Below are 12,832 nucleotides of genomic sequence, written 5' to 3' on the forward strand. Positions count from 1 at the left end.
CCTTCTCTGAAAGTCAAAATGACTCTGTAGTTAGTTCACCGAGTCTCAGCTACAAATGTGCGCAAATATTTCGTCTATGTTCTGCTCGTCGAAAAAAAACAAAACAACAACAGCACAATATCGCAATTTCCATTAAACGAGAAGTGAAACTGAATACGTCTGTTCGCGCGATAAGTCGTTAAAAAATCATGGCAGCGACGGATGTAAACAGTTACACAAGATATACTGTAGTTGTAATTCAGCCATGGTGCTATAGCGCTCATCATCTCTCGGCCATCAGAGGAGAGGTCGGTGTCTTACTGAGACGTTGGAATGACACGCAACTTTTCATGAAGCGTGACGTTGTAAGAGCTCTGGTGGAGCCAGCTGCACATTCTCCAGAAAAAAACGACATCGTACTAATACTACTTCCTGTCGTCTATGCGGTTTTCGCCAGTAGCTGTTGATCACGTGACTCGTGTGGCGCATAAAAAAATGTTTCTGTTGCATTTTTTTTTTTACATTTTTTGCGAAATACGTCTGTTTCGATACGACTGAAAAACGACCCCATCCTCGTGCAAAAACGTTTGATAAAAAAGAAAAAGTGTTTCTTTTAATTTCCTTTAAGCAAATTTATGTTTGTAATTTCAATTTGAGCAATTTTATGACTAGTTTCATGCAGCTCCTAGAGCTTTTGTTTTGTTGTTTTAGCAAAAGTCTCATTTTTATGTTGGTGACCCAAACCAAGTATAAATATAAATATATATATACTGTATATATATATACTGTATATATATATATATATTTTTTTATGCAGTTTCCCAATATTTCAGTCGGGAAACTGATTAAAATATCGGTCTGTGCTGAACTGTTAGATTAAACAGTTGAACACAGAACCACTGTGTGAAGATGCTTTAGTGACCCGGCTCCGACAGCTTTGATTTATTTATTGAATTCTTTCTTTTTTTTCGGTCAACAGCACGGAGTTACAACTTAGAAAGCAGAAATACCCCATGATTATTTTTTTCATATTTATACAAATGAACTACATACAAACCTAGGACAGTTTGGGAGAGAGAGGAAAAAAAGAAAAAAAAATCTTGTGTACAGCCGTATTATATCTGTGTATTATTTTAAGACGTGGGGGAGAAAAAACAAAGCAGAACAAACACACACATACACACGCAGGCTCGTTAATGCAACACCTCTACAAATTTTCTTTCAACATCGTTTTGAAAATATGGCAGTACTTCAGCGTCATCGCTGTGGGTTTTGGTCTTGAGCTGCGAGAGTGATCCCTCTCTATCTCCATCTTAAAACTCTACAGCAATCCTACAACCTTGAAGTGCACAGATTGAACGACGATGTTGTCGGATCCCAAAACATTCATTGCATTCATATGCTTCGCACTAATAATTGGAGTAAAATGAGCCCAGCGTTCTCCACAAATAGATCGTATTTAGAGTGAGGTTGTTGTTTTTTTTTTTTTATGACAGAAGGTTATCATGAACTGTACAGGACATTGAATAAAGAGTATGTGCTTTTGATGCTTTTTCTTGTGATATTATTCAAAGTGCATGGATTTATGAAACAGCCGCTCAGTGTTTATGGTATTTGTGTTTTTTGGTGTAACATACTGTAGCTGCTCAGCTGGACAAGTTGCAGACTCTTCTCTGGAGGTCACTTTTCTCCACATCCTGAAACGTCTCATGTCGCTGCGTTTGAGTGAGAATTTCCTCACAAATAAATATCACGCAGATTTTCGGTAACACTTTATTTGAAGGGGTGTGTGCGTAAGACTGGCATTCATGAAGACACCTTCATGTTCATAACAAATGTTATGTCATGTTTATGACAGTGTCACGCCCGTCTTTTGCACACCCCACCAAATAAAGCGATACCAGATTTTCTCCTGTTTGCCTTAAGATTTTTGCATTTCACAATCTCAACGTTTGCCTTTTTGGCGCAAAAGAAACATTAATCCTGACTTTCCTTCAGGACGCCTCGCTGAGCACGACGAAAAAAAGATATACTGCCGTACAAAAGTATTCGCACCCTTTGCAGATTTTCAAATTTGGTCACATTGCAACCCCCTACCTTGAGTTTCATTTGAACTACTCATGAGTGTAGCTTGCCGTTTTCCGATCGGCCGAATTCGTAAACAGAGTTCACCCGCGTGATATGTAATCTCAGTGTAAACACTTAGGGAACAAACAGCATCATGAAGACCAAGATTGTTTAAAAGAAAGTGGAAGGAAGAGAGGCATGAACTGCTCCTTTTTAAAATTTGCACAAGGTAACAACCCGGCGTCGTGATCGCAGATGTTATCGTGTGTCCGAAATGCTTTGTATGAAGCAGAATTAACACGAGTTGTCCAAAGCTTTTTTTTTCTTTTTTTGGCACTGACTGATCAGATTTTGGGAAAAGACTGATGGAGCTCAATACACTACAACTGTAGAAGAAAACCCACCACTGTCTGCAGAAGACTTGACGCACAAAAAAAATTACATTTTAGCACAATAATAATCCTAAACATACAGCCAGAGCTACAAATTTGAAATGGCTAAAATCCCCAAAATATATCCATTTGTTAGAATGGCCCAGTCAAAGTCTGGAACTACTTTCCGTTGTCAATCTGCTGCTGAACTCAGGTGTTCTCTGTCCAGTCTTCCTGACCTTAGGATGTTTTTTTTTTGTGCGTTATTAAGGCAAATGTTCATTTTAATGCAACCGACAGTTTGCAAAGCTTGAGGTTAATGTCCTGAATCAGATTAATGTCTATTATCAGATCAGAAATCTTGTTTGTGCATTTTGGAACAAGAATTTACATTATTCTAAAGTAAGACAGGTAGGTATTTTTAACTTGATATTGTGAGTAAAAATAACAGAGTAATGTGTGCTCGCTAACTAGGTGAGGGCAGTTTTTTTTTCTTGCATATTGTGAAACAATTATTTGGCTTAAATTGCAGCATTAAGTTAAAAAGTCAATTCAAGATTAATGAACTTAAAAAAACAATGTTTAAGCAACTCGTCTCTTGTTAAATCCACTTCATGAACTGGAATTTCTGCGTTAAAACCAAAAGGATTTCCTTGTTGACCTAAATTGTATTTTCAAGGCAGCAGGTGGAATCTCATTTGCAAGGTAAACCACCTTCAAACGTTTTACAGTATGTATATCAATTCTCTCAGCCAAATGAAGTTTTCAAGTTTTAGTTGCACTTCAGCGTTAAGCCTCACTCACTTCAGCGTGGAGGCATGGGGCAGGGTCAGAGGGGTACACGAAGCCTCTGTGGTGGCCTGTGGTCGGGTGCCAGTCTGGGCATCTTCAAGAAAGGGCCATCCCCGTGAGACAAGATATCACCATAGCCTGGTTGGCTGACAGCTTCAGAGGCCTTATTGAAAAATCAATGTCCATTTGCGCGTCCAGCTCACCTGGCCGTCTGCCAGCTCGGCTGAAGTCACCTAATGAAGCCTGATCCCGTTACCTGATTCCCGATTTTACTGAGTCAAAGTGACTTTGCAGCTGAAGTCATCGACACATCGGGGGACCTCAGACGTGAGTTCAACATGAACCGCGTGGCATGTCGATGTTGTTGTTTTGCATGATCCTGTTCTTTTTGATGTAGAACAGAGGCCCAAGCTGCGCATGTGCGGGTCACATCGATCGCTTGGCGAAAATCGTTAGAGCGGGTCGAGGACAGTCAGAGCGAGACATTGCAGTCAGCAAAGTCTTCAAAGTTTTGATTCCAGGTTGTCAGACTGGAATTGATCTGCTGCGATCATGTAAGCGACCTGAGCTGCCACTTATTGACGGACAGACATTTGAGTTTCAATTATCCAAAGGAAGATGTAATTCCTTTGAAAAGCCAAAGCTATGATCAGAAATATAGTAATACCACAGAGATGGGGACAAATGTATCAATATGGCAAAGCTACATATGGCAATATACATACTGTATTTCCAACTCTGCGATCGTATCAGCTTCAATAATGTTTGAATGAATGACAACCTCTCCAAAAATCAAAAAGTTCACTCCTCTCTTACAGAAGTGACAGTGGACCGACTTATTCCTATTACTGACAATGAATAACATTAAACTCTCACTTCAAAAAGCCCAGCAATCCCTTCAGCGTCATTTGAGAAAACACCTTCTCGTAATCACTCTGCTGTTTCAGCAGTTGGAAAACTTGGGCAACCCCTCGGCCGTAAAGCATACCATAAATGACTCACGCCGGGCTTGATTGCTCAAACCAAAATGCAGTCTGTTTCCTAGACTATACACTGTACAGGAGTAGATTCTAGATGTGGTCATCTTTTCTAGTTCTGTGGATGAAACCGCTATAATATCGCTGCTGCGATTGAGGCTTTTCTTCCAGTCACTCCACTCACAGTTTACCATTAGATGGATGGAGGAACTACACTATGCTATTGTGCATTGTGATTCATTTTTAGCCCATGCGAAGGCTGTGGTCTAATTGTGTCCGGGAAACCTTTGCTGTGTGTAAACACCAGGCCACTCTGACTGATCATTATGTTAAATGTCAGCTGGCTTGAAAGTTGTGGCTGTGGAGCAGCTGAGCTGCCCTTCCTCAGTGGATCACTTTTCTCTGTGAAGTTTCATCTATCCGTGGATGAAGGGCCGACGGCAGCAGCAGACGGGAATCCCTCCGTCTGCGACGGCAGTGCCCATTCCTAGGTGGTAGAAAGCATCCATCTGTGAAACCCCCAATCAGAAATCCAACCCCACTAACTCTAGTGGGCTAAGGCAGTTGGTGGGTCTGGCAGCAAGTGATTACCAGATATATAATCCCTCTCTTTCTGCCTTAGCAGAGCTTTCTTCCCTCCAGAAGTAGAGAAGAAACAGGAGTTTTCATGACAAAGGCCAATCCCGGTGTAGGTTCTTGTAAGTTTCAGTCATAGTGGGTAGGGAGGAAGGGAGTTAGGCGAGTTTTAGTGAGGCTGAGGGAGAAGAATGATGAGAAAGGTGCTTGAGACGGATAGGATAAGGGGGTGGACTGTCGAGCTCATGAACAGAGACAAAACCGTCTAGAAGGGAGAGTGCCCTGCCTTTAAAGCAGCCAATGCTGGCAGCCATTACCAGAATGACGTATTCCGTCTGTGCACCTTGTCTGTCCCCAGTCTGACCCTGATCTCACACTGGACCCTGGATCCACTCACTGTCGGAGAACCAGAGACGAGCCAATGATGGGGAGGCTCTGTGGAGTAGAAATTCTTATATATAGCTGTATATATTGGGGGGGTCTATACAACATTGCTCTACATACTGAGAATACCCCCCTCCCCCCACCCTTTGGTCATCTCTGCTTCCCCAAGCACCATCCCTGCAGACTATATTCTCTTCCCTTGCTCTGTGTGATAGAGTCTTGCAGAGGGGGCTCTCTGTGTAATGCAATTTGGTTGATTAAAAGAAAACATTAAAGCACTAGCTTATTGAATTTGATGGCACGTACGAATCCGGATCTCACTGGCCACTCTGTTTTATTGGCTGGGAGAAAAGAGGATCACGTCATCCTCCTGTACCCCATCCCGCCCCCGCCCTCCACGGCCGACTCCGCACTGCCATGCACACCCGTTGGCCCCCTCCTTCGCTCATCCCCCTCCCGCCCCCAAGCCACAGCCAGACAAACCTTGACAAGAGGACGTCCTGGCAGGACAGGCGTTTGTTTACCTCCCACCCCAACTCAGCATGTTTCCATCTTCTTAACCTTTTTCCGTACATTTTCACCTTGAACAGTCACAATTATCTGGGATTTTGCAGGAAGGATTATTTGCCATATTGTCCACTGATACGTCAACTAAAAGCTGAACAGACACGCTGCGCACCAACTTCTTACAAGTCATGTTGTTTTGTAAGGATAAACAAGCTTGCAGGTTGCAAAAGGTTTCAACTCTTTCTTTCTCTGAAGTGACTCTTACAAACTGCTTCAAAGTGTTGTACCCCATAATTTAGCCTCAGACAGGGGGGGTGGGAGCCGAGATGTAAGGCACTGGGAGGTAGCCTTCAGTGAATATCAAACAGCCAATCTCTTCAGCAGAGGCCAAATACACTCTCCGTTCACCATATTCAGTCCATATATTAGAGTTATGTTGATGGTCCCCCTCAATCCGTTTGTGTACGGGGGGCAACAAAACAACTTTGGAAGGATTGGAAGTCCTGTATTTTAGATGACATCATCTGTGGCTACTTCAGTTACACTGCAAGAAATGAATAATAGCCCGCCGAGGATGATGTAATGCTTCAGCTCTAAGTTGGGCCACCAAATGTAGACTTTAATCCATATTTGCCTCGGCGTGTTGTTGATGCCAAAAACGTCATTACATCATCGAAAATTCGGTTTGTCCTCGGCAAGACAATGATACAAGACAGAAACTTTGTTCAAAGAATCTGCATTAATCAGTCTAACACACACACACACACGCCCACACACGTAGTATGTTTTTCTATCTTCACAAGGACTCTGCTTTGACTTTCAGTCAAGTTTCATTCAATTTTACAGCCTAGCTCTGACCCTTAACCTAAACATAACAACTACTAGTATACGCCTAACCCTAAACATAATCTAAACTCAATTTATACCTTAATCCTAAACCTACCTCATAACCCCAAAAGCTGCACTTCTTTTTACAGGGTCTAGGCTTCGGACCTCATAAGGAGCAATTGGTCCTTACAATGTAGTATTTGTTGGAAAGATGGTCCTTACACTGTATTAAATACAATGTCACACACACACACGCCCACACACACCTCTACACAAGTTGGTGAACTAATCATTATCAAGACATTACAATGATTTCCACTACTGATCCAGTCAAGAACATGTCCTTGACTTAACATCATTTATGGGCTCTGAATAGTCGGGCCAATGTAACATAATTAGTTCTCATTGTCACAGTTGCGTGATGAAAATTGCATAGTTTTTTTTCTCAGGCTCATACCATCCACCCCTTCTTGTCACAACTCCTCTAGCAAACTTTTCACCTTCCTCTCCACGACAAACTATTGTGTGATTGGTCAGAATGTTGTGGGTACGTTTATGTGGAAAACAGCCCAAAGCACTCAACTTCCATAACCCAAATTTTCAGCCAGAAAGGAGGATGAATAGTTTGAGGAACAATTGTCTAAGACCGTGAGGAAGTACATACTGTTAGACCAAAACACTGAACTCCCCCTGCAGCGTGCAAATGTCCCACCAACGATTTCTGTTCTTGCTATTGGCTTCGGATCATATGGAAAATTAAATGAGATTCTGCAGCTCGTCAGTCATTATTCACTCCTCTGAACTTGTGAACTCATTTCAGAGGAGACACTGCCACTTCCCTCTGGATTCTGTACTTTCTGACACTGATTTCATGTTTGAAAAAACAACTCTAATTCCATCATGCTCGGCACTGGGGTCCTTAAGGTCGTGTGCTCAGTCCGTTGGTGTTCACTTTACAAACACACAACTATGAAGCCAAACATGAGCAAACTTGATCATAAAATCCGCATGTCAACAGCTAGCGGCCTGGTCAACTGTCAACAACCTGGTACTCGGTGTGGACCAAACACAGGAGATGATTATTCATTTTTGGAGATCACAACCCGAGCACAGTCTGGAGGATAAAGTGAGGGGAGCCATGGAGGTGATTGGAGTTTCTTTACCACCTGTTCAAAGGTGTTATCTGTTCAAAGATGCAGATAACACATGCCTGAAGATTCTCTGATCAAATATGACCAAGAGTAACTTTTTTCCCCCTTCATACAAATGGATTGGCTTAGACCAAAACTTCTTCATGTTTTAAAGCGACTTAAGTCAATAATCCAATTAAGAATTTCAGCAAGACTCCAAAATTCAGTTAAAAGATTTTCCTTATCCTCTTAGACAGAGCTTTGATAATTTTTCAATGAAGAAAGGATAAAAGTTTCAATTTCAAAGTGTGCCAAAATGGCAGAGAGATTCCGTGTCCCATCAGTATTCCTGGAGGCAAAACCTGCAAATGCTTGAGAAATACTGATATCTTTACTGATATCGATGTCTTTACTGTTCAAACACCAAATATAACGTAACATGCATTTGTCCATCTTAGGATACCATCTTAGCACCACAGCAGAAGCTAACATCTACAATCCGTCTGCTCTTGTGGATATAGCCAATCAGCACCAAGGAAAAAGAATGGCGCTTCTGGATTGGCTGCTTTACAAATGCCAGCCAGTAGCGCGTTAATGTTGTTCTTACATATTTCAGCATCCCAATCTGCATTTTAGATCATTTCTACATAAAAAATCTGCTAATAGGCAAATCCACAAATACTGAGTGGCGAATAGACAAAGGTCCACAAAAGACTTTTTCCCTGTAGTTGCATTCAGGAGACTGAATAAAAATACATGTCCCACTTTTCAGAATTTATGTTCCCTTTCTGCACATACTTTGAATGACCATGTGTCATTTTTTTTTTCTCCCTCCTAAACGGCATGCACTACTTCTTGTTGATCTATCAAATAAAATCCTTGCTAAGTACATTGAAACTTGCGGTTGTAATGTAATAAAATGCGAAGAAAAAAAAATGCAAGGGATATTTCTTTTCCACGCTACCATATAATGTGATCTCAGGCTGATCACTTATGACATATGAACCCTCCTCATCACATTATATAGGCGGTGAAAGAACCTCATAAATGTTTTAGTTCTCACACACTGACTCATCGTGCATCTTATGTCTTCAGCACCTGGAGGCCGAATGCTATTGCTGCAGCATGACGAGCAATCCATAGTAATAGCAAATTAGGTTTCACATTATTTTTCAGAGTTTTCAGTTGTGAACCTGCTGCTTAAAGTTTATAACAAGAGGACTGAAATGTTGCTGCCAATATCTCAGGCGGAGATAGCTGTTGACAATGCTTCAGCAGCGCAGAGTGGATTCTGGCAACTTCTTCTTAAGCCACATTGCATCATCTTTAGGAATTGCTGGGATTATAGAAACTATGAGCTCTTGTGACGAGTATGGATTGTTTATAACTGTTAGGATTAATCATCATGCTTATCATCAAAATCTTATTCTAGCTCCTCTGCTGCACTTTTAATCCAACACAGAACTGAGTTCTTTTCCTGCTTCTCGAGTCTTTCCGTGTATCGAAAACAAGATGTCACTTCGACTTTGGATGTTTAGGTTTTCGGAATCGGAAGGGTAACGACATCTGTTTCTCAGCAAGCGCACATGTTTCGTGTCTTCACAAATAATAGATAGTGTGTCACGTCAATTAGGAGTAAATTAGGATTCCATCGAAGTAAAACGCAAAATTATTAAGATAAAGAGTAAGATGAAGAGACATAACATATAACGCTGTTTTGGGGGCTTGATAACAAAATAAAAACGGCTATCAGAGTTAAAGGACACATTTAATGTGAAGTGAAGTCAACCGCTCAAGCGTAAACGACTCAAACTCATTTCTGCTCCTGTCAATTTATGAAATTGCTCATTTGTATAATTTACTTTGGCACAATCAAGTAATTATGTGACCTTCATTTGTTATAAAAAATCCCGTGTATCTTAAACGTGACATTAAAAGAAATTTGACTTTGCAATTTAACGACTCGAAATTGAGCTTTTGTCTCTTTAAAAATTTTCTGCCCTTTTGAACACTCTAAATGTTACAAACGTTTAATCCAAATGTACACTGGACTGAGCAATAGTTCACATAATGAGCTCAGCTGATGTGCAGGTGTTTGCTAATTGCTGCTGCCGCTAGTTTGAAGGAGCTCAGCGGGGGGAGCTTGGCTTCCCCTGAGGGTTTTACAAACCTGAATGGTAGCCATGGAAGGTTAAAGAATTTCTCAAAGCAACACTCCAGCTATGTTTTTGATGCCAGAGTAACATTATAACATAAGCTCAAAAAAGTCAATTTTACATAATGCTGCCCTTTTAGAAAGTTTTAGACCACAACACTTATACTTTGACATATGTTGAAACTGTTAATAAAGTCAAACAAAAATCCTTCTTTTTGCTTTCAGCTGCTCTTCTTATTGATGCTGAATGTCTAAAAACTGCTAGGCTAATAACTCAATCAGAAGTTGTTCTGATTGAGCATAAATGATTTGGTTCATTGCTATGACGAAGCATATTTGGTTAATTCTTCAAAGAGTTACAAATAAGTGATTATTTTCCATCCATCCATCCATCCATGTAGGGATTTTATTAAAAGTCTAGCACAAAAAACAACTCTACTTGATAAACAGTAAAAACAAATCCCTTCCATGGCTTTTAGGTCATTCAATTATTTACTGTCACTTCCCCCAATGGGTTTTCTATTGCATCGATGCAAGTTAAAGCACTGGATCAATGTGAGTGTGAGGAGGGTGAAGATGGAGAAGAAAAACGTGAGCGAAAGAGGGCAGAAGATGAGAGTCCCGGCCAGAGTGGGGACGTGCGGAGGGGGGGAGGATGAAGTGGGTCTGGTGGGCCGCGCAGGAGAAAAGTAAAGCTGAAGGTTAGGTTGATGAGAAAGCACGGCCTCACATCGGCGCTCTGTGCCACTGCGAAACCTGAGATGTGAGCAGATAGGATTGTGTGCTAGAGTTTCCCGCAAAGAGCCCCCCCTCCTTCAAAAGCAACGCTTTTCCAGAGGGGCTAGGAGGAGGGTGGAGGTATTATCACGTTAGGACACCAGATCCAGGCCAGCAGCATCTTTATGTCGGTTGCATAACGCGTGCAGCTCAACGGGCAAGACAACTGGGCATCGGCATAAAAAGTCAAAATGCGAGGATCGTAAATAAAGCTGGATTAAAGTTATGAAGTGCAAAAAAAGAAGAAAAAGAAAGGTATCCAATAGCTTCAGCGGCAAAACTGGAATTCAAAGAGATGTTTTCAAAATCTCAATATATCCCAGCCTTCTGGAGAGCCAAGAACTGGATGAAATATTCACTTTCCAGATTAGTGCCGGCTCCCTTTGTGTGTTAGAGCATCACCTAATGATAGAAGCTCCATAGCAAGGGTCCTTACAACAAACCAAAACAAATGTTTTCTTTACTTATGCTGCAGCCACACTCCCCCCTATTTCTTCACCCCAAGCCACCCTTTATATTGATTTTAGCCAATATCAATACATAGCAGGAACCAGATGTTGCAAAATACCACAATGTGGTAAAAGGACTTGTGAGAAAAAAGAAAAAAAAAAAACCTCTGGAGGGAGGTGTGTGCCTGCATTTTTACATGCACTTTTAAGCATGCCAGTAGATTTTATTGAAAATAGTTGATATGAAATAGTTGACAGTAATATTTTTCATATGTTTTTTTATGTTATTTATTTATTTTACGGTTTACATTTTCGTCTTTATTTAACATAATCAGCTCTCAGAATCTGAATCAGAAATAGTCCACGATTGTTTTACTCTGTTCTGAGGTCGGATGCTGCCATCTAGTGGCCTTAATACAACACAACACGACCGAGCAGTAAGAGTAAGAAGTGCTGCACAGGGGTGACTGTAACACTAGTATAAAGATGTTTCTATTCTTGTACAGGTAAATGATACCACTCTAGGGACTGTGAAGCATGCACATAGCAGCATAAATACTAACATAAAGGGCACAGAGAGGATTATTGGTGAAACTGTGTTGTTCCAAGGCATCAGAGTGTTTGTCTGTGTAATTTTCCAAGTGGAGTAATCTTTTTTTTTACCCCTCCAGGGGGTCTTTTTGTGGGCTCTAGTGTCCCTTATATGACAGTAGGCTGACAGGAAACAGGGAAGGAGAGGGGGGAAGACATGCGGCAAATGTCATCGGGTCCGGGAGTCGAACCCACGACGGCCGCGTCGAGGACTCAAGGCCTCCAAATACGGGTCGCGCTAACCACTGCGCCACCACGGCACGCCCGTGGAGTAATCTTTTTGATACCTTTCTGACTCGACAAGGTGGAGGGCTACCTGCAAATTTTCCAGCTTCACGTAAAATAAGCAGAAAGACTGGTTAAACCTTTTCTTTTTCATTCTTGTTTTTAATATTTTTGGTACAAAATATTACCAAACTAAACTCCACTGTTTCACGTATTGAAATTAAAATAATTATTCATGCTTTTGCTTCACGATTGGATTCTTGCAATACACTCTGAGAGTGTCTGTGGGGGTGTTGCGTGTCCCTGCGGTCCCCCGTGTCTGCCTTAAGTCCCGGGGAGCCTCACACCCAATATTGAGCTTTATTGTGGAAAAACCTCATACACAAACTCACACACATTCACCCATTCGTGTCTCTCTATATTTGTGGGGACTTTCCATTGACTTCCATTCATTTCCACAGTCTAACCCTTACCCTAACCCATCACATACCTAACCAAAACCAAAACTTAGTCCACACCTTCGTCCTAAACCTAACCCCTACCCCAAAAACAGCATTTTTCCTCATGGGAACCAGGATTTGTCCCCACAAGGAGCAATGGTCCCCACAGATTCACTATGTAGACAGAAAAAGGTCCCCACAAGCCTATAAAAACATGGTACACACACCCATAGGTGCTTGGATTCAGGTGTTTACAGAAACACCCTATACTGGGCTGCTGTTGCCCCTAACTACGTCTTGTGTTAATTGGTACCATGTACTTGTCTGTGATCTTGTTGTTATACATGTTGTTTGTTGCCGTGGTTTTTTTGGTTTCCTAGCCCCAACTCATTGTTTTCTCTCTTTCTGGAGGTTTAGAAGCATACTTCTATCTTCTATCCCCCTTATCCTTCTTTCATTTCGCTCATTTATTCTTATCTCCTTCTTTCCCTTTAAATGTTTTGAGCCACTTCTCTCCCTTGTGGAAATAAATCTGGTGGGGCTCCTTCCTAGAATGGCAGCAGGTTGTTCAAAATGCCAGTCTT

Source organism: Xiphophorus hellerii, chromosome 3 (assembly GCF_003331165.1).
Source record: "Xiphophorus hellerii strain 12219 chromosome 3, Xiphophorus_hellerii-4.1, whole genome shotgun sequence".
Lineage (NCBI taxonomy): Eukaryota > Metazoa > Chordata > Actinopteri > Cyprinodontiformes > Poeciliidae > Xiphophorus > Xiphophorus hellerii.